Source organism: Cyanistes caeruleus, chromosome 1 (genome assembly GCF_971803275.1).
Source record: "Cyanistes caeruleus chromosome 1, bCyaCae1.hap1.1, whole genome shotgun sequence".
Classification (NCBI taxonomy): domain Eukaryota; kingdom Metazoa; phylum Chordata; class Aves; order Passeriformes; family Paridae; genus Cyanistes; species Cyanistes caeruleus.
Genome location: NC_141701.1, coordinates 70,719,286 through 70,741,491, shown reverse-complemented (window position 1 = coordinate 70,741,491; position 22,206 = coordinate 70,719,286). Strand labels below are relative to the sequence as shown.

Here is a 22,206-nt window from a genome sequence, read left to right as displayed (position 1 = left end):
AAAGAGAACCCAGAGAGCTCTGCTTTTACATTTTAAGGTAGGGTTCACAAGTTGATCCCACTTTTCAATGGCCTAAACTGCTGTCAATTCCCAGCAATGACCGATAATTGGTCAGGAGAAAAGACTCCAAGCACTTCTCAGCAACTCCAACTCCCTTAAAGGTAAAGTAACTCCATGACACATTAGCAAGTAAATACTTGTTTTCTAAGCCCTTTTTTTTTGTTTGTTTGTTTGTTTTTTCATTTGTTTGTAGTGGTATCTGTATGATCCTGACTACATTTTGGTTATACTGCAGAGATCTAAAAATGCATTGCATCTGTCTTTTGACCTATCAGAACATGAAGCATAGACAAATCAAAGAGGCAGGTGAAGTGAAATTCAGTAAAGAACTGTATTTCTATAATGAATCAACAGCCTCAATAGAAAAATGAAACAATTTTTTGACTGAAAAAAGTAAGTGGTAGCTGACTTTTGCCCTCTTGCCCTTATACAGTTCACAGTGTTGAGATTAAACGATTAAACCCCTCATTCTGCAAACCCACTGTGTGAATTCACTGTGTGAGTTCAAAGTGCATTCTTTAAAAACAAGCCTCTCAATACAGACTGAAACCTATTGAGCTACACACATTAGAGATGGCTTAAATAAATCTATAGAGATGGTACTACATAAATGAGGCCTGGCGCCAATGGAACTCTGATTGACTGAGGTTTGTGATAGTAGAAGACAAAGCCTGTTACCATTACATTTCTCCCCACAAAGCAGGCTATGTTTTAAAAATTCAGTGCATTTTTATAGATCCCTATTTCCTTTTTCTTAAAAAGGACAACATTTTAATAATATTTACAAGTTATAGACTATATTGATGCCTGAAAGTTCAATTTTTTATAGAAAAAACAATTCTAGTGGTATAGAAGCATTGATACTGTCAGAATTTCTTCAGAATCCGTGGTATAAGGGATTACTGTGTCACTCACAAGAGACATCAATTCTTTGACTCTCCTGGTGGTTTTAAATGCCTTACTATTATTTTGTGCTGCCTTTTTTATCTCCAAATATGTGCTATTACCTGTAGATCCTGCTGTTAATTTCCATTGTTTTTCTACATTCTATTTCCCTCTCATATTTATTTGTTTTTTTTATTTCTAGTAAATCTCACCTGTACTGATTCTGTATGGCAAGAGACAGTAGTTCCAGCGATTTCTTAATCACTTCTTTCTGCCTATGCTCTTCTTTACTTATGTTGACAGGATGCTTGTAGTTATTTTTAAAATAAATTTCTTTTAAAAAAAAATATTTGAAAATATTTTCAGTCAAAATGTTTTATTCTCAAATATTTGTCTTAAAAAAAGATCTATTTTCGTTCCTTCCTAGAAAAGAACCACGAAGTCAAACCCTTCTATTAGACATAGTGTTAAATTAATGGTAATGTTATGTGTTTCAGACATCATAGATGCACATAATAGTTACTGCAGTACTAGTAGTATTCTCCTAAATAAAACAATGACCTTGAGAAATTGCTGCTCATGAGCAAGCAGCTTGAGCCTTATGTGCTTTTGTGTTTTGCTTTCTTTTTTCTTTCATTAATGGAACATATTTATTGTTACAAAGCTGATAAAAATTGAAATGTGGGAAATTTTCTGTGATGTGTTAAATCTCTTGAAAGATTGATGACCAGATGTGCAAATGGTCATGGATGGATATAAAAAGAAGGAATAAAACAACAAATGTGTTTATCTGATCAGCTATGTGGAAATTAAAATGCCATCACCCTATGCAACATCAATTGCATTATTTTGATCAAGCCATCACTACACCACCAGGCTGAAAAATAAATTACAGTATCTTCAATTAAACTGATTTTCCATATATGCCTGCTGCAAAGACTGCTCCTTTTATCTTTTCTTTTACTGCTTCTGGCTTCCTTGCTTAAAAAAAAAAAAATCTGATTTCATGCCTGAGCCTTCATTTTACCCTTATCTCTTTCTCTGTTCTCTCCTTTGTTAAAAAAAAAAAAAAAAAAAAAAAAAAGCCAAGGAAATCAATGCATTGATTTTCTGCAAAAGGCTGCATTTCTACCTGATGCTTCAAATGCTTTTGAAACGAGAACTGTAGCACTTTACTTTTTCATGTAAATAAATTATAGCAGTCTCTGATGGCCTGAACTGTAAGGCAAAGGAAGCAGCATATATCTATCTGACTGGAGGATAAAGTTGTATAATGTCATAAGGATATCCCTTGAGCTAGCAACCTCAGCACTTGTGGGTGCATCCCATCAAGTAACATGGACTCACATCTGTCCAGTTTCTTTAAACATTCCCTAATTTAGTAACTCAAATGGTGAAGTCTTTCTTGCCCTAGACTGCTCCACTGTTCCCAGAGGCCTGGTGCCCCCCTGAAGGCTGGTCTTGTTGGTAAAATCTGAACCAAGATGCACTGAGAACTTTGTTCTTTTGTGACTTGCCCCATGCAGCACTGGGCCCTGTTTGCCTAATCACCTGTTTGTTGATGGTACATCAGTAGAAGCTCTTCTTGCTTTCCTACATGTCCCTTGCCAGACTCAACATTAGATGGGCTTTGGCTTTCCCAACCCCATTCTTTTGGGCTCAGACTGTGTCTCTTCTGGTTGCTATCTCCCCACTTCCATTTCTTGAACACTATTTTTTAGATGTGACTTCAGTGAGGAACTTCTTGTGCCATATTCCTGTTTAAGTCAGAAGCTACGTGAAATTTGCTGGCTACCTTTCCTTGAATTTCTGCACATCAAGATGTTCTATTCTTAAGCTTGAAGCCAAGTCTTGTTATTCAGCAATTTTCCTTGTTCCCTCCTCTCACAACCCTGAATTCCATCATCTCATGGTCATGACAGCTAAGGCTGTTCCTAACCTCAAAATCCACAGGATTGTGAAGCTTTCAAAAGCCTGAAAGGCTCTAACTTCTCCTCCTGTGGAAGAGAAGGATGTAAATGCTGGTACAAATGGCCCATACACAAGAAAGGGCCTAACATGTTTTGCAACTATTGTAAAATCATGTTTTTACTTCTTTATCAGTCTTGAGATGCTATTGCTTTTGGGACACACTAAGTAGATAAAATCTTCAAAAAGATTACAAGTTGTCTTTACTGCAGACAAGTGTTCTATTCAGTTAGAACCAAAAGATGATTTTCATTGATGTACTTGCTATAAGATGTGCTAGTATTTGTTTTTCATTTTGCTGATAAGATACGCTTGTGTTAGTGAGAGCTACATTTCATTCTCTCTTGTTTGTGTTTATTTGACAAAAGTTCAGAGTTCAGCTTTAAGACTTTAAGCTGGGGCCGGGGGTCTGTCCAACCCACAGCTTCTTCCAGCAACAAGTCCAGATAGACGTCCCGGGGAAGGAGCCACAGTCTGGGGTATCCAGGCAATCTCCAGCCACGGGTAATCCTTAGAAGCGTGGGCAGAGGCTTCAGGTGATCAGCTCTTCTAGAAGGGATTTCTGCTCTGTAGTCAGCTCTGTTCAGCCCAGCCAGCTCCGTTCAGGGGTTACCCCAGCTGACGCAGACAAGAGATGGGAAGACCATGTGGAGTTCCACAGAGAGTCTTTAATGCAGGCTTCAGCGAAGGGGGCCAGTGATGTTCTAACCACTGATCTGGGCAAAAGCTGGTGTTTTTATAGGGGAGGGGAGGATTGGGAAGGGGACCAATGCTCTGAGACCGGGATAAGATGACCAATAGTTAGCAGGGAGATAACATGGGGTCTTGAAGCAGGAAGGGGTCCACAGATTAATCACCATGACTAGGTGGTTTTGTCTTATCTTAAGGGGCAGATCTCCAGGGAGGATGCTTGTCAGAGGACTAGGCTTCCTCCACAACTTATTACTATTGTATTAAGAATGTTTTGCCCTACAAGATGCAATAACCGGTACCATTATAAAATCATTCTGCCAAATCAAATTAGCAAAGATTTTTTGATTAATTAACCTTGTCACAGTATAATATATACACTGCACCTGCTGTTCTGCTTTAGAGCCAGACTTCAGCCCTCTTACAATTAAGTCCTTGGTTGTTTTGCTGATCCCTTTCAGCTCACTTTTTCCTCCTTGTCTTCAGATGTCACTACCACCAGATGTCCAAGATTTTCTGCCTCATTTGTATGTATGATTTCCCTCTTCAGTTTGTTCTTTCATCATTCTCGGTACTCTCTTGTTACAGAAGTCTGCAGCTGATGTTTGATTTTTTTGCTTGTACCTTGCCTTATCTCCAAGGAGGCTTGCAAGTTCTGTTGCTTCAGATGGGAAGGCAAGCCTGATCATTGGAGTCCATGAATAGCCAAAAAAGAAGGTTATTTAACTGTCTAGCTGGGGAAGTAGCATTAACAATTTTTATTTATGTGCTTAAGGGAATCTGACCCCCAGGGTAGCACAAATCTCCATTTTGGCAAATGTAAAAGGGGCATTCTGGTGTGGTGGGAATTCATGTTCCCTACACTTCTGGCAGTTCCCTGTGTAGAAAAAGTGTAGGACAGGGAAGACGTTTGCCTTTTCTGTGCTTCTTTCCCTGTCTGGAGGGACCCAGTGTGACAGTGTGAGGAATACAGACTGTGAGCCAGTGTCAGGGTAAATTTTAGAACTCCATAAGGGGTTCCAGGCAGACTAGAGACCTGAATGGCTGATCCAGTGTAACCGGTCATTGCTGTCCCCACTCTGCTAATCTCATCAAATATTTGGCTGTGACACTGTACCCTGCCTCTAGGAGTTAAGATGCTACAAAACCTCCTATCCTCAGTTTACATGGTCTTTAGCCAGAATCCTGTCCTGCAGCATCATAGGCTGCCTCTTTTGGGGCCATTCCTGAGTGATCTCCTTTTCATGCTGGATTAGACACAAATCTCCTGCTTCATCACCACCACCCACAGCATCTGCCTGGAGAACAGAGGCAGGTATGAGGAGTATCCTTCTCCATCTTGCTGGTAAGGGAAGGAAAAGGAAAAAACTTGTACTTTTTGCTGGAATCCGGTAATTCATGATACTGGGCAGCAAGCACAGGTCTGTGCTGTGGGCCATCTGTCATCTCTTCAGCTGTCAGCTTGACTTGCAAATGAACCAAAGGATCAGTCACTAGAGAGCAGGCCTACATGGCCAGTATCCCTGTCAAACGGACTGCCATCTTTCAAGTACAAGGAAGATGGATGCAGCTAGCACAGCAGGGCACACACGTTTCCTGACAGGGATTGGCTCTGGAACAATATGCATCTAGTATTATGAAAGCCAAACTCCTCCTTCTGCTCCAAATGTCTCTACATCTCCAGGTACTGACACTGGCTGACCAGAACAACCTGAGTAGAGCCTACTAGACCCAACTAAGGAGGTGAACGGACAGGAGTGATATCTCCTCTGTCTGCCTGGGAAAATAAAAAGGAATCATGGCCATAAATGACAGGAGGAGAAATCTTTCAACAGTAACTAGGAAAAAAATTAATCACTTGCCAGGATTTTGAGGTGTATGTACTTCTGCATGAAGAACTCTGGTGTTGGTGCCCTAGGCAGAGCAGCCAGTGGCCACCACTGCACTCTTTGCTGGCCCACTCCTGGATCTGTCCAGACACCAGCATTGAATAAATATGCCCACAGAAAATGGATTCAACCTTCCCCCATTTCTAAGACACTGTCTATTCTGGCATCTGTGTTGTAAACATTCCTGCTATCAAGATGTCTCCCTGACAGTGGAGCCCTGGACAGCATCTACTAGGTTTACTCTAAGATGGTGGGGGCAGTGCAGCCTGCAGAATGGGCTCAGTGACCAAAAGCCATCACTGACCATCAGCGGGCAGACAGAGCTGCTGAAGAGCTGATGTGGGCACTGTATGGTGACATGGAAAGCGCTCCATTTCTTGAGGTGGAAAGAGAGTAGGAAGAGGAACCTGCAGTGGAGTCATAGCTAACATTAGGTGTGGGCAGGGAACAGTTGCCAACTGCTTCACCCCACTGATACTGTTCAAATCCAGCAGCATTTGCCGCTTTCCAGAGAATGTTTCTGAGGTCAGCATGCATGATACTCCATCCTCTTCCAGGGCAGGGAAGTAGAAGCTTTTGGGTGCTGTGCCTACAAAACTTGATCTCGTTTAGGAGATGCAGGTATCTAATCAAATTCTGTAATTGTTCTGTAATTGTAGTGTGCATGCATGAGGAAGGAGTGTGGGACCCTTGGTCTGACATAGCTGGTTGCTATGCCATTGTCTACCTCTGCAGCTACTGCTTTAACTGCTGCAGTTGCTATAGGACACTATCTGATGAATTGATGAAAGATTTCTCCCCTCACCCTTGATGGTATATTGCCCAGCTTTGTGTACACTGCATACCAAACATCCAATCCCTGCAAAAAATCTATCCATGTTTTCTTCCTTCTCCCCCCAGCTGGAAACCATGGAAACCAAGCTGACGTGATTCTGCCATGGACAAAGAATAGAGAGGTGGCCCAGAGATGTGGCCCTTGTCAGCACCACTGAGCTATCCCCATTCTTTGCCTAAAGGAAAGAGTTAAAGCTTTATATAATAAGAGCTGAAACTCAATGACACTAGTGTTTAATTTAAGATCCTTTTTGCAAATATTCTTTGACATGTTACTAGTTTCTGTATACTCACCTAGCCATGAGGAAAAGTATGTAGACTAAGAACACTCAGATTCATTGCATTCCTTGAAGTTTTCAAGGTGTTGTTTGTTAAATAGCCAGATGTTAGGCAGAGACACACATCTCATGGCTGATCCATCATTTGGCAGGGGGTTGCAACACTGGTGCTTTCTGGCTCACAGAATGATTTGTTGAGCTGAAACATCTTCAGGGTTGCAGATGGGCACACACAATTACTTTTCCCGGCTGAAGGGAGGACCCTACATCTGCCTGGTCAAGAATAAAACAATGCCCTGCATACAATCACTTGCACTTGAGGGAATAGTGCAGGTCCCTCTTATTCACATCCTCTGGAGTGTATGCCCTCTGAGTGGTAGCAGCACTTTATGGCATCCTCAGCCTCTTTTTCCCCCTTCCAGCACACTAGGCCAAGAGGCCTAACTGAAAGGGAGCTGCTGCATTCCAGCCTGGGTTGTCAAGGACCAAAAGCTCTGTATTATCAAAGAGTTGAGATTCATGCTGAGCTACACCAGAACATAGGCTGCAATATTGATCCTGTGTATGCCCTGTCTTAAACATTTATATTTTTTCATGGCTGCTTATCTGTGTGCAGCTTATGTGTCCCAGATGCTGTGTTAACTCTCTTCAAGTGTAAACAGACACAACATCTGTTATCCAAATCTTCTCCAAACCCTCAATCCTATGGGAGACCTTAACAAAGAGAGGCAATAGTTGCATTGGTGTGCACAGCTATCTGTTGTCCTTTGACTTTAATGAGAACAAAAATGTTTTTCTCCCTTGAGCTGACATGGTATTTCCCTTGTAATAGAGAAAGGGCTACGGCTGTGTTTGATGTGGCCCTAAGGGACAACCCCAACAGAAGCTGGGATGAACAGATCCAGAGCAGCCCTGCCCAGAAGGACTTGGGGGTGCTGGTGGATGAGAAGCTGGACATGACCAGGCCATGTGCACTCACAGCCTAGAAAGCCAAACGTGTCCAGGGCTGTATCCAAAGCAGTGTGGCCAGCAGGGGAGGAAAGGGATTCTGCCCCTCTCTTTTGTTCTAACCCTATCTGCAGCACTGCATCCAGCTCTGAAGTCCCCAGCATAGGGAGAACATTGAGGAGTTGAGACCATTGGAGTGAGTCCAGAGGAGGGACATCAAGATAATTGAAGGGATGGAGCACCTCTCCTCCTGAGAGAATGTGGATTGTTCATCTTGAAGAAGAGATGGTTTAGGGGTAACCTAATTGTGACCTTCCAGTACTTGGAGTTGAATGGAGTCTACAAGAAGGCTGGAGAGAGAATCTTACAAGGGCATGCAGTAATAGGACAAAGGGGAATGGATTCAAATTGAGACTAGGTTTAGATTATATATGAGAAATAAATTCTTTAATTTGAGAGTGGTGAGGCTCTGGAACAGGTTTCCCAGAGAAGCTATGGACGCCCCATTCCTGAAGGTGTTTCAGGCTATGTTGGATGGAGCTCTGAGCAACCTGGTCTAATGAAAGGTATGCCTTTCAGGGGGGCTGGAACTTTAAGATCCCCTCCCTTCTAACCCAAGTCATTCTGCAATTCTCTGATTCTATAAAGTATAAACATGGAAGAGAGGTTACTGTGTCAAGGTCAGGTGGGATAGGACTCTAAGACTGCCAGAGTGAACCTGACAGAGGGCATGATATTGTCTATACTGCCTGCTGGGATTGTTCTCACATCCAGACCATGCTGAGGCCTAGCTGATGAATGTGCCACTTGGAGAGGCAAAACACTTGCCACAGGGGTTATTGAATGTTAATCAGCCTGGAGAATCCTGTATCACTATTAGATTGTGTGCTTGGCACAGTTTGACTCGTGTTATGTCGATAGACATAACCCCAGACACAACGGACTGTGTTAACACTGGGCAAAAGATTACAGAAGGGACAGTACAGGGGATCTGCTAAACTAACAGATTTTCATGCAGAGACAAAATGAAAATGCTGTGCATTTTTGTGCAATTATCCTACATAACACAAATTTACTAACTTCCTAAGTGGTATAAAAACGCTTGCTGTGTTGTGTGGCGACCTGCCTCCCGGAAGGCAAAGAGTTACATTGTCCCACCCCAAACCCCTTGTGAAGGGCAGCCCAGGAGTTCTGATTGGGTTTGAGTCCCTGGGGAGTTTCTCCCTTGCTGTACTTCTAGTGGTCCCTGAACCTGAACTCCACCCTCAAGGGTGGAGACCCTCAAGAGTTCTGTCCCTCAAAAACCCCTGCTGTGCCTCTGTTCGGGGCTCTCTGTTCTGGATCTGAGTTTGTTCCCATGCTGAATAAATGGTTTCATGAACCAGGAGCCTGTCTTGTTGGTGCTCCATGCTGGTCCCCAGAACCCTGCAGCTTCCCTGGACGAGATCCTGAGGTTGCAGACTGCAACACTGTTGAAGCAAAACCACATAGCAGCAAGGTCCTATTCCTGGTCTCAGTAGTCCTAGTTGCAAGAAACAATTATTTTTTTGAAAAGGAGTCAATAGTTCACATCAAAGACCAGCAATGGGTTGCTGCTTGCTAAAGGACAGACCGACAAGAATCAAGAGCAATAACTCAGATGATAGGGCAGGGGTCTCAGCCAGAGCCCAGTCTCACAGACCCTGTGCAAGGTGAGTAGGGCAGAACCAGGTACACTGACTGGCTTCAGCCAAGGGTCCAGACACCCAGGCATGTTCATGTTATTGTGTCAGGTTCCAGGTCAAGCCAGAAATTTAGTCTGCAGGACAGGGACTGGGTCAATGGGGACCAGAGCTGGACGGGAGACCAATACTCCAGTGACTGGGCTCAGGGAGGAACAGAACATCCAGAGCTGAGGTTAAAGAGAACTCCTGTGTCCTTGGGACAGGGTGTTAGGTGGAGGTCCCAGACAGCACTGGGTCAGGGCTATTGAGGCTTATTTCCACCCTCAGAACTTAGTCAGGGTAGATGGTGCCTGGACAAAAAGTACACAGGCAGAGAGCAGGTAGAGCCAGGCAATCTGCATAAAGGCAGGGTCATCCATGGTCAAAAGGACTTCACACAAAGAACAAAGATCACAGAAGAAACAGCAGCAAGAGTTCTCTGTAGAAATTAATCAAAAGACAGCATAGGAAAGGAATATTATGCTGAACCCTAACAAGAGTTTCTACCAGCAAACTGAATATGCCTGGAAGCAAACATACTCAGGCACTGAGGCCAGTTAGCATGAAGTGGCCTGTGTCTGTGCTTGTAAAACTGCCTTGGCTTTTAAGTATTAAACTACGTCCAGCTCAGGAAATTCCCCATGGAGCATACAGAATACAGGCATTTTTGGAGCTTTAGCTGTCTGGCAAGAAGAGAGCTATTTTTCCAGTCCCAAAGGTGTCAAGTGTCAAGAAGGTAGCTGGCTGATAGGATGTGAGTAAATGCATGTGACAAAATGATGCTCAGATCTCCTGCCCAGGCAAATGCCTGTTCACCAGAGTGAGTTGCCATTCTGCATTCCAGCAGTGGGGCACATTATGAGTTATGGGAACATCCAGAGCTTGCTCCTACTCTGCCTGAGCCCTGGCAAAAGCCTTGGCAGCACATATGCTGATAAACTCTGATAATCTCTACTGATAAACTCTGGGCCATCCTGGGCTGATGGCAGAGATCTCCCAGGCTAATTACAGAGGTCATTCTGGGGCATGTTCAGCCTCCACTTTGCTACTATTCAAATTGAGTCTTTGGGCTGCAGAGGGCTACCAGCCAGGCTGTAATTGCTTTATTGCTGAGGAGAGACCTTCAAAATGAGAACAGGCACAAAATACAGAATGAGATTCCACTTTCTTGAGACCACTTGGGATTTTCCATTTTCTGATTTTCTGCTCCCTGTTATTTATTCCTCCTTACCTTTAAGTTGACTCATTCTTTAAAGACCGTGAAGCCAAATCAGCAAACAGTATTCTGGAATGGACTGTGGATGTTCACAGTAAAACAGTATTTTTGTTCTCTAATTCCTAAATTACTTTTTTCCCCCCTTCCTTGGGCACCAGTGTTCACCAAGAGTAATTGTGAACAGCTCCAAGATTCCTGTCAGGAGCCCCAATGGCTCATTGCTGTACTTGGGCAGTTGGGGCTGTTTCTAGCTGTCCTTTCCAGAGCTCTGTAATTAGTAATACTGAATTCCCTTTGCCATTTGATCTCGTGGTCTTTTGAAATTCTGAGGCATTTTTCAAATCTTTGAGATCAGTTTTAGTCGACTTTGAATAATTTTGACTTCTCATTATTCAATGGCATTTCTAGGTAATATGTGAATATATTGAGCTTAGGGCATATTTCTGTGAATGAAAGAGATCTGTGGTAAGAACTGGCTATTTGGCCTTATCCATTATTTTCTCTTTTTCAATGAGCAATTTTTCTTATCTTTTACTCTTTCTATTATTTTTTTTTCCTAAAGGGGAGTGTTTTTGAGGAGATACCTTGGATGGATTTTCTTCTTTTTTGAAATACAAATATACTTATCCATTTCCTTGTTTACTGCCTAAAAGAACAATTCATTAATTTGTGAGGGATAACCTCTTTCTACAAAAACTGTGTTGGCTTTTGCTTGCTTAATCATTGATCACAGATCTATCAATTTTCTCTTTTATTTCACTTTCACTCAATTTTCCTTACATCAAAGATAGACTTCCTGACTCTTACACCCAGGGGCAGTTTGCAAAATTTTCCATGACATTTACTTTCTATTTTACTGGTAGCAAAATAGATTTAAGCAATAGATTACACATTGACTGACTGGCAATCTGTTTTACAATCTGGCCATAGAAAAACCACTGATTTTGAAATACTTTTAGTGTTTTTCACTTATTTGTGTTTTCCAAGATGTTTTTCTTCCTCCACCTTTCCAAGGAATACTGTATTTGAGTTCCCAGTTTCTAAAGCCCTTTGTGTTTGTTGAAAGTGATAAAGAAGCGTTATGAAGAATGACCTTGAAAATTCATGGTTCATAAAAATCTGTGTGAAGAGCATTCTAGGAAGCATTTGACCCACCTCTTCCATTTAATTTTGTTTTGATTCACATGTGTCTAACCTTTCTACCAGCTACTGATGATAACCAAAACAGCTGTGTTCAGTATACAATAAGTGATATTAGATAGTCAATCCCTGTATAGTCTATGCCTTTCCAAGCAGAGTTTTTAAAACTAATAAAGACATATGGCATTTCTGTCAGGGTTTTCTTAAAATTTAAATATAGATGCAAGGGTAGGTAACATATAAGAGTAGAGTGTACTTATACATACATATAAATATATATAGGAATATGTATAAAGATATTTTTCTACATATGCAGATATAAATATATAGATGATCAGGAAACTAGTTTTGCTATAGCATTAACTAAGTGCTTATCCCTGTTTTTCGGTTATGTTGTTTGGTACCTAAAAATAAGTATTTAGCTAACAAAAGAATTACTCAAGATGTCTAGATCCTTCAAAAGGTCTATCTTGAACAAAATAAAGACATGCTGTAAATTTCCATTAATCTAGGCCTAATCACAGGCCTAATGAAATTATTTTATGTATGGGTTTCTGATTAAACCTAATGTCAATGCGGAAGTTTCAAGCAAGGGTCTTCCACACCTTACATTAGTAAGAGGAGCAAAACTTTTACAAATTTACTACATCCTATGATACAAGAGCAGCCTACTTGGGGATTTTTTGGAGAAATCTAGATTAGTCTAGTATTATGAAATGCTCTTTCAGTGTTCATAAGGTAGACTGGGAAGCTTGAATTCCTTCACTAAATGTCATGTTGCTTGATCATACTATCATGCTGATCACTTGGATTTGGTTTATCTTTTAGGTGGACACCAGTATATAGTATTCTATAAAGCACTCATTGCAAAAAACGCTTTATTGCTATGAGAACTGTAGGTTCTCTAGGGCAAATATACAGACAGTTTTTTCATGGTCACAGATTCAAAGTAGGGTGTGGATTTGAAGGGACATCCTAAAGTCATCTAGTTTAATACTTCAATTGAAATCAAGACTAACTTCTAAACTAATAATCTGACCCTACTGCTGTACAGAAAATTTAGGAGTAAATGACAACCAAAAAATAGGGTAAAGATGAGTAATCCTGGAGCCTAAGCTCTAAACAGACTGCTCACTACTCAGGTGTAACTTCCATAGCATGGGTTTGTTTTGAAAGTATGCAGTGTACTATGAAGGGGCCCAGAATCAGTGGCATGCAAGATGTGCCCCACACCACACCATAGGGAAGTAGTAGGAGCCCTTTTCCCAGCTGAAGTGTTTCAGCTTTGCAGAACTGGCAGTGGAGAATACTTAGGCCTGAGAACTGAGTTGCCTTACAGATAATTTAATAAACAGAGTGCTGGCTTAGATGGAAAGGTCACAGTGATCTTGTTTATTGAAGAAAAAGAAGAGATTTTACATTTTTATTACTTTGAGTTGTTCTTTGGCTGGCAATAACATGCTGGCTACATTGTAATAATAATGTAACCATGGTAATGTGGGCTTAGTGAAAGTTATTTGGTTAATTAATTTCATTGAATGTTTTAATTAAAGACTTGAGTAAAACTTTCAGTGCAAGTCTTTCTGTCTTTTCCTAACACAGTGGTTCTAGAGAGCACACTCCTCTGCTTCTGCTGGTATAGGACAGGATGAAGGAGGCAGGTTACTGCTTTGGCCCTAGCCATGATGGCTGTGTGACAGAGTGCTTTAGTTTGGGTCATGAGGATACTCCTCAAGCAAGTGTCCTGATCATCCCCAATTCTGATGCTGCGGTGCACATTGTGTAGGGGTGGTGCAGGATGGGGACTGAATTATTTTGCCATAAAACTAAACTAGAAGGTGTGTGTAAACAGCACACCTAATGTGCTCCAGCTCCACATGACCACTCAATACATGAGACCAGGCCAAGGCTTGATAAAAATAAAGCTCCCAAAAGCATATCTACGTCCAGCATATCTGGACATTGTTTCCTTAGCAGTAGGTATTTCATTCTACCTACGTGAATTATTATTTAAAGCAGACATACTCAAAAGATGTTAACTCCATTTCTTGATATCTATTTAAGTTAGCCTTTGGCTTTCTGCAAGAATTTAAATGTTGGATCAGCAACTGAACCCAGAAAAAGTTGTTTTAGTTAATGCTACCCCTTTACAACAGTCTGGTGGTAGGCAGCCACAGGAGTCTTTAATATAATCTTGATTGTTTTTAATTCTCTAGTCTCTGAGATTTCTTTCCTGTATATCTTTGAGGTCTGTTGTTTGTATTTTATACCTCTCAGCCTTGCACAGCTTTTCCTGTGTGGATTGTATGGTGGAAAAGTTATCCATGGTCTGCAGAAGAGTACAAAGGAGGACTACAGACTAAAATACCATAGTTTACTTCTTTGATACTGCATATACAGAAGATAAGAAAGTGAAAAAAGGCCTTGTAGATAGAAGAGAATATGTTTAGTGCAGAAAACAGAAACAAACAATTCAGGAAGTGCTTACTCCAGCATAGTTTGAGCACAGACACTTCATAGTTATGAGTTAAAATGATTCCATGGTTTGCAGGAATGAGATCACAGGGTACCCACAATCTTATTATATCAATATTGCATCAAATATAAACAGGTTTATCTAAGTTATACCTCCTGAAGAAGCTCAGAACCAGGAAAAAAGTGCCAAAATGCTGAAGGCAAAGAAAACAGCAGAACTAATGCATTCATTAGTGGCATGTCTGAGTTTGTAAAGCATTGGGCTGGGTGTTCACCATTTGGTTTGAAATTACAGAATTTGGACAGTACCTACAGCTGCTATAATGCTGTGTAATCTGATGAATCACTTCTGCATTTAAGCACTGAGTACTTGCTGACTAAGACTGATTACAGAATTACAAGTTGAAATAATTTTAGCAGATAATGTAAATGAAAGTATTGCCCTTTTTAATCTTCAGCTATTAAATTTTATGTGACTATTCACATGGAATGTGGTGGTATGACTGAAGGACTGGTACAAATCCATTATCTGTTCCTTATCCTGATCTTATAACTCATTAAGCCATAGCATTTCCTCCCTTATGAATGCAAATTGTCTTTATTGGTCTTATTATCATAAAACATTTACCTCTTTATGCTGTGGTGTGAGATTTTTCTGAGATGAAGAGCTCAAATTATTAAGTAATTCATCATATCATCTTCCTCATGTTCTCAAGAGAAACACAGACAAAGAGGTATGATAAAAAGTATTGATTAATATGAAAGCTAATAGCGTATTTTTTTACATCTGTGTTTGTGGTAGTTTGACAATAATTGACATTTAGGGGAAGAAGTAAGAACCATCCATGGAAGTGATTTCTTTGAGAGAAGCTGCTAGGAGCTTTCTCTGTGCCTAGGACAGGACAATGGCTGGCTAGTTCTCAGAACTGACAACATTTTGCACCATTTAGAAATTAGATCCGCCTCTGTTATGATCCACATTTTAAAAACCACAAGCCTGGGAACTGGCTCTCTTTGCTTCCAGACCCAGAAGGGAGTGGAGCTCTGGTGAGGCCAGCCCTGCTCCCCACAGCCTGTGTGGCGTGGAAGAGGCTGGACCCCAGTGACTCCTGGGCAGAGGATGGAGGCTGCAGGCCCTGCCCCAGGCTGGGCTGGGCATGGCTGGTGACATCTCGCTGACACTAAACCAGACCCGCCCCCGGCCCACACCGACGGCTCCAGGCCGAGCCTCACCTCCCAGTGGCTGCCGGGCGGAGGGACGGGCCCAGCGCAGCCTGAAATCCATCACTGTGACTGCTCTGGCCTGGACAAGGTTTAATCCTTTCACTATGTAGAGGAGACCTGCAGACTGGGAAATGAAAAAGTAGAAACTTCCACAGATGCTGAAGGGTTCAATCTGCAGCCTTAGAAAGATCTTGGGTTAATGTAATAATGAAGGTGCACAGACATTGGGTAGAAAAATTACAAAGTTATATTCCTATAGTTATAAGTAAGAATATGCCTAGAGTATGTAAGAAATTATATTAGGTAAAATAGTTTGAGGTTTAAGCTGTAATAGTGTGAGTTATAGAATAGGATAGAGATCTAGGAACTGTAATAGAGGTGTATGTATATGTAACCTGTCAGCTTAGTGGCTAAGACACAGACACAGTGCAGCAAAATTAAGCAAAGGTGATATGTTAATGAGTGAAAACAGGTTTTGTGTCAACTGTCCATTGGACCAAAACGTTATATATTGCTGTGTGGAGAAGAAACCCATGATCACCTTGAGCTATGGCTGACTTGTTACTCCTCTAAATCTCATGCCTTGAGACTGACATCTCATCTGGCTACTTGAGCAATAAATCATCACAAAGCAAGGTGGTCCCATGCCTCATTTTTCATTTCATCAGCAGACCTCAATCCTCTCTCAAGGGAGAGAAAAAGAGTGATGACACATAGACTGACAACATCAAAACACTGAGGTCAGTAAAAGAAGGAGTCAAGCCTGCGATGGAAGAGGGATGATGAGATGCTCTAATGGGCTAAAAATTCTTTTGGTAGTACCATGGAGATGGACAATGATATACTGAAATACCTCCTTTCATTCATGAGAGTATGGGGAGATGAAGTATTCAAACTGTAGATCTGAGCAGAGGCATCCATTGATGAAGCTAAGCAGATGTTGGAGTAGCTGTGATCCCATAAGAAGCTTGAAAAGAGAGAGAGATGAGATTGATGAAGATCCTTTGCCCCCAGAGAGAGAAGAAGGAAACCTCAGTTCCCAAAGATGATCACAGAGACAGACGGAGAGAACCTTTGCCTTTGAATAACTCATCCTTAAAATAATACCCCTTGAGTTCATGGCCCATGAACAACTTTAGGAGGGCTGTGAAAATGGGAGTGTCGTGGTTTTAAACCAATAATTAAGAAAATTACTTACTTCTTGCTGTGAGATATGGATTAGAACAAGAGCAAAACAGGCATACAACTTAAAAGGGAAAAAAAAAAGAAAGTTTATTGACAAACCACAATAATAAGAACACCAGAATAAACTTCCAGAAAAACCTTTCCATCCCCTATCTACCCACTATTTCCTTGTTCACCTGACAACAGAGACAAAAACTCTGGAACTCTGATGGTTAAAACAGTCCCAATTCTTGCTAGTTTTTTCACCAGTCTTTATAGAGAAACAGAAGTTTCTTCCTGTTAATTTATGGAGTTTCTCACAAGAAAACTATTTTTGTTATAGTTTTCTATTGCCTTAATGTTAGCTGCTCAGAGCTGCTATTATTAGAGTTCACTCCTCCCATTTTCACATCACTCTGAAGTATGTATGGGCCATGAGTCTAGAGATAGCATTTTTAAGGATAAGTTATTCAAAGGCAAAAAAAAGTCTTCTTCATCTGTTTCTGTGAGCTTCACCAGAAAACAGTTTTCTCATTGCCTTTCAAGGCTTCAAATCTCCCAACAGTTTTCTCATTGCCTCTCAAGGCTTTTAATCTCCCAGCACTTCACTATACTATAATTACTCTTTACTCAAATTTACACTTTGAACACTATTCCTCTCTAGATCTTATATCATGAATTAAAGGAGTTCTTTTCAGGACTTCATTGTCCATCTCCATAGTTTTAACAGGGAGATATTTCAGCTTAATTAAAGCATCTTCTTAATTCTCTACCTTTCCTGAAGCTTCTTTTCTCTCCTGTCACTGGTAGTTTATAAAGTCTCTTTTCATGTTGATCTCTCTCTCTCTCTCTCTGGATAAAAAGATTAATCTGCAAGTCTCATCTGGGTAATGAAAGAGTTAACATCTTGCCCAGGCTTTTGTAGATGGTTCGGAGATCTCTGCCGAACAGGAGCTGGAGCCGTCTGCAATGGAAAGTTCCTCATGGCTGCTCTGGAGCGTGTAGTCGCTGCTCCAACCCGCTGCAAGTCCAGGGCCTCTCTCTTTCTTCACTGGGCAGTTTCTAGTGAATGTAGTTACAGCAAAACCTGCAGCCGAGCCAGAGATCGGGCCCGGCTCGGCCCGGCCCGGGCCCGAGGAAAACCTTCCCCAGGCCCCCCCATCTCCCGGCCGGGAGACGGGGCAGGCCCGGCCCCATCCCCGCCCGGCCGCATGGCCTGGGCAGGGACGGGAGGCCTGGAGCTCTGCCACCCTCCACAGCCAGAAAACAAAGAGAACCTAGAGAGCTCTGCTTTTACATTTTAAGGTAGGGTTCACAAGTTGATCCCACTTTTCAATGGCCTAAACTGCTGTCAATTCCCAGCAATGACTGATAATTGGTCAGGAGAAAAGACTCCAAGCACTTTTCAGCAACTCCAACTCCCTTAAAGGTAAAGTAACTCTATGACAGGGAGGAATGTCACAATGCAGAATTTTTGCCTGGGCGGCTGCTATTCATACAAATAAAAAGCCATGAGAAAACTGTTTCTTGTGGAGAAGTCTCCATGGCATGACAAGAGAAAACTCCTCTCCCTACAAGACTATGAAAGACTTCTTAGCATCCCAGGTTTTGTCTCTGCATTGTCAGTTGGGAAAAGGAAAAAAGTTGATTAGGGGGAGAAAAGGTGTTCTGGAGGTTTTGTTCTGATGTTTCTTATTCTTGTAGTCCTGTTAATAAAATTCTTTATATCTTTTAAGTTTTAAGCCTGTTTTGCCCTTCTCCTAATAAGCAAGAAATAAGTAAGTGTCCTGGTGATTTTAGCCAGTGCTAAAACCCACCACATTATCTGGTGCATTGGCCGGGAAACTCAAATTGGTGAATCTAAACTGCTGCAATTTTTTGTTCATCTATCATCTTCTTTTACACTGTTGCCTCATTTTTATTTACCAATTTCTCTATCCACACTCCATTTCTCATCTCTTTTTCTCCTTACTGTTTTTCTCCAGAGTTCTGAGCACATTACTCACATGGAGCAACTGGGTAGGACAGGGGCTTTCAGTAGCTTGTTGTGTCATGCTTTGCCCTTCCAGGTAACTTAACACTTATAAGTGTTTTGAACCAGTATAGGGACAAGGATTGTACTCAGATCCTTAAAGAAGCATATGTTACTAACTTAGCAGTAGCCCACTTTGCAGACACACAAACATAAGAGAGGTGCACTGTATTGGGTTGCAATATAGGGTATAACCAAAAGCATGTATTCTATTACCATCTGTTAAAACCAGGTAGGGCAGCATTCTTTATCTCTTCCATGACCCATCCCTCATAACTTCAGGAGAGTATCTTCTGTTAATGGGCCAGCTGTTAAATCCAGGTGTGGCAGTGTTCTTTATCACTTTCATGACCCATTCTCCCTCCAGGGGCATATCTTCTGTTACTGGGCCATTGAGTCCGTCACTGCATGACTGATAAAATTAATTACTTCATCCCTTTGGGAGATGCTCCACCCTAGGGGAGGAGCCAAGCATTCCTACCTAAATATAATCTGAAATTTGGAACACCACAGTCAGCCTTTTCCCTCTCAGTTCCCAAAAGGAGACCATTTACAACACCACTGGACCTTCAGAGGAAAACTACACCCTCCTACAGGATCATTGCTTCAACAGAACCACATCTGTCACTCCAGGAGGACAGCAGCCACCGTTTAATCAGACTACTACAAATACCCTGACCAACAGGGTGTCTGGTTGTATCCTGACTCTGTCAATGTTTGTTTTTTTATTTTTTTTTGTGGTACTGCATTTTTATTTTAATTTTCCTAGTAAAGGACTGTTATTTCTATTCCCATATCTTTGCCTGAGAGCCCCTTAATTTTAAAATTATAATAATTCAGAGAGTTTACATTTTCCATGTCAAAAGAAGCTTCTGCCTTCCTTAGAAGACACCTGTCTTTCAAACCAAGATATGTCTTCATTTCTTAGTATGTGAGAAGCCTAATACAACAGGAGAGAAGAAGGAAAAAAATGTCTCACAAGGAACTGCAGAAATCACTGATATTTCAGGATCTGGAAACAAAAGAACTTAGTAAAGGGTAGAATGGGTAATAACTGATCAGGTAGTGATAAAGGTGGGTAGCACATATCAGTAAAGCATTATAAAAAGCACATATTTAAAATGAAAGCACATAAACACAGGGCTGAAAGGAGAACCAAATCTCTTTTCAAATGTCAAAACCATTTTCTATCTCCTTTCATTTGGAGAGTAACACACAAATAGCTGAGTGAAGTAGACTCAGGCTTCCAATAAGCATTTTAATAATTAAGAAAAAAGGAAAAAAGTTAGATATGAATGAAGAGATGAGGAATTCTGCTTGCTTTACCAGAAGCCCTTCCCTTGATATTTAATTCATACCTTTTTCCACAGGCCGGCATGTTGTTGTCTGTCCCTGTGGTGAGCGAACCGAGGCTCAGGGTCCCTCCTGGAAAGTTCTGGGGGCACGCCAGGGAATACATTCCTCCGCCGCTCCTGCAGCCAGACAGAGGTCCTCCTACCTGGCTCGCCAAAATGGTATGCGGAATAAAGGGACTCTATAACTAGCAGAGTAGTTATAAGAGCAGGTATGAATTTATTCAGCGCTGAGGTGCATGGGGATATCTCCTCCAAAAAGCATGCACACCTTTTTGATTTGGTTTTCCCTTTTTATCTTTTACAGACTAGGTGTACACGATACGCCTAATACATATTAATTTCCTAACCCCGCCTGTCCTCACTTCATATTACAATTAGATCCATGCCCCTTTCAGTCCTTTGGCCGCCTTTTGGGACTTTAAATACGTTCCTTCTGGCTTAGGGTCTGAGGAAACCCCTTTATCCTGTGGTGCCTTTGTCTTTGCATCTTGTTTGTGTATTCCAGCTCCTTATCTTGCAGTCTGACCTTCTTCCTCTTCTTGTGGATCAGGGTGTCAGGGTATGGTTTTTGTCAGACACCCCTTTTAGTCAAGCATTTCTTTCTAATTCTTAATTTCTCTGTTTCAGAACAGGTTGCCCACAGGGGCTGTGGATGGCCCATCCCTGGAAGTGTTCAAGGCCAAGCTGGATGGGCTTTGAGCAACCTGATCTAGTGGAAGATATACCTGTCCATGGCAAGGAGGTTGGGACTAGATGATATTCAAGGTTCTTTCCAACACAAACTATTCTGTGATTCTATGATGGGGGATGCAGGGTAATCTTATTTCCTGCCTAGTGAGGGCTAGGGCCCTGGGTATTTCTTCAGCTCCAAGTGGTTGTGCTCAATGGGGGTTGTTCAGTCTTTATGTGGGGCTCACAGCAAGGTTGGGTGCAAGTTCTCAATATGGACACAGACCCCCACAGACCCCAAACCTTTCACATATATCCCCTCATATGCCCTGGCCCTCACAGTGGTATTGGCAACTTTTGACCTCTTCTCACTCAGATACTTATTAAGTCCATGATTTTTTCATGTCACATGCAGCAGTTTAACTGCTGAATGTTCAGTTCAGTTACTTTCTGCTCAGGCCAGAGCCCTGGCACTTGCACATACTTCAGGAGGAGTGGTACAGATTACTGAACCAATGGAAAATGTAGTCACAGGCAATCAGATAATCCCATTTTATTTGTTTGAAGGGCAAAGTATCAACCACATCACAGTCCTGCACACTCCCCCATATATCCTTTCACACACCATTTCACCACACCCATGGCCTAGCAAGGACTTCTGAAAAAGCTGACACATCCCAGTGGACATTCTCCCTTCTCAAGATACAGGATGTCCTGAATTCATCACATTCATATCACACATGTCCCAGGAAGAACCCTTTTTGGTTTTAGGTTTAGTAATCAAACAGAAACTTCCCCAACCATTATTCTACAGACTCAGCCCGGGGTATAAATGCTAATGAGTGGCAATGGAAAGCATAAAACAAATATCAAAATCATGTAAGCATAGACTGATAATCTGAAATTAATTCCTAGATGACTTGATTTGGCAAACAGGAAATGGAAAATATTACAGATTGAAAAAATTTTTTGTACCAGAAAAGTTTCAGACAGAGAGAAAACTCACAGTAAGGATGGTCATTTCTACACCTCCTTCAGGCATGCTGATCTTAGACAGATCTTAGACAAAAGAAAGAAAAAAAAAAAAGAAAAAAAAGAATGTGAATTAGAGAAAGAATCTATCCAAAATATTTTGAATATAAGGTTCAGATTCATGATTCTACCAGAAGCTAGAGGTAGATCTGAATCTGAGTTCAGTTTTCTTCTACAACCTCTATAGATTATTCTTTGGTGAAGGAATGTCCCATTCAAATATTAAAGATTAAGAGGTTCTACCTGTGCCCTGAAGAATACGGATACCAGTTATTTTATGACTTCGAAGGATGAGGAAGTCTTCACTGCAGAATTCAGGGTGTTTGAATACATGTGCTACAGTCAACATATTCTGTTGAAGTGTTGCACTGAAATACATTGACAGAAATGATGTGGGCAAATTTAGAACCCCAAATGGCCACCCATAAAAACTACTTGTGTTCAAGCTATTGGCAGGTGTTAAAGTATCTCAGTAAACAAGCATTTTGCAGCTTACTGAAAGTAATTAACATACAGAATACAAAAGTTTCCTAATGGCTGAAGACACAAATTTCAAAACCAAAAATTTTCTGGAGTGATATTAAATTAGTGTTGTAGATGAGAAGAAAGAAATTCTAGTTACATTCACAATTTCTCGTTTTGAC

General features: G+C 41.4%; 1 long non-coding RNA gene across 1 annotated transcript in view; it reads left to right on the top strand.

The window, feature by feature from the left end:
- The window catches only part of LOC147655580 (uncharacterized), a 37,877-nt gene extending 16,242 nt beyond the window's left edge, over window positions 1-21,635 (top strand). Inside the window, exons 2-3 of the long non-coding RNA XR_015289757.1 lie at window positions 19,877-20,020; window positions 20,494-21,635. This is a non-coding gene — a long non-coding RNA (uncharacterized LOC147655580). The remainder of the gene's footprint in view (window positions 1-19,876; window positions 20,021-20,493) is intronic.
- Window positions 21,636-22,206: the final 571 nt, after the last annotated feature.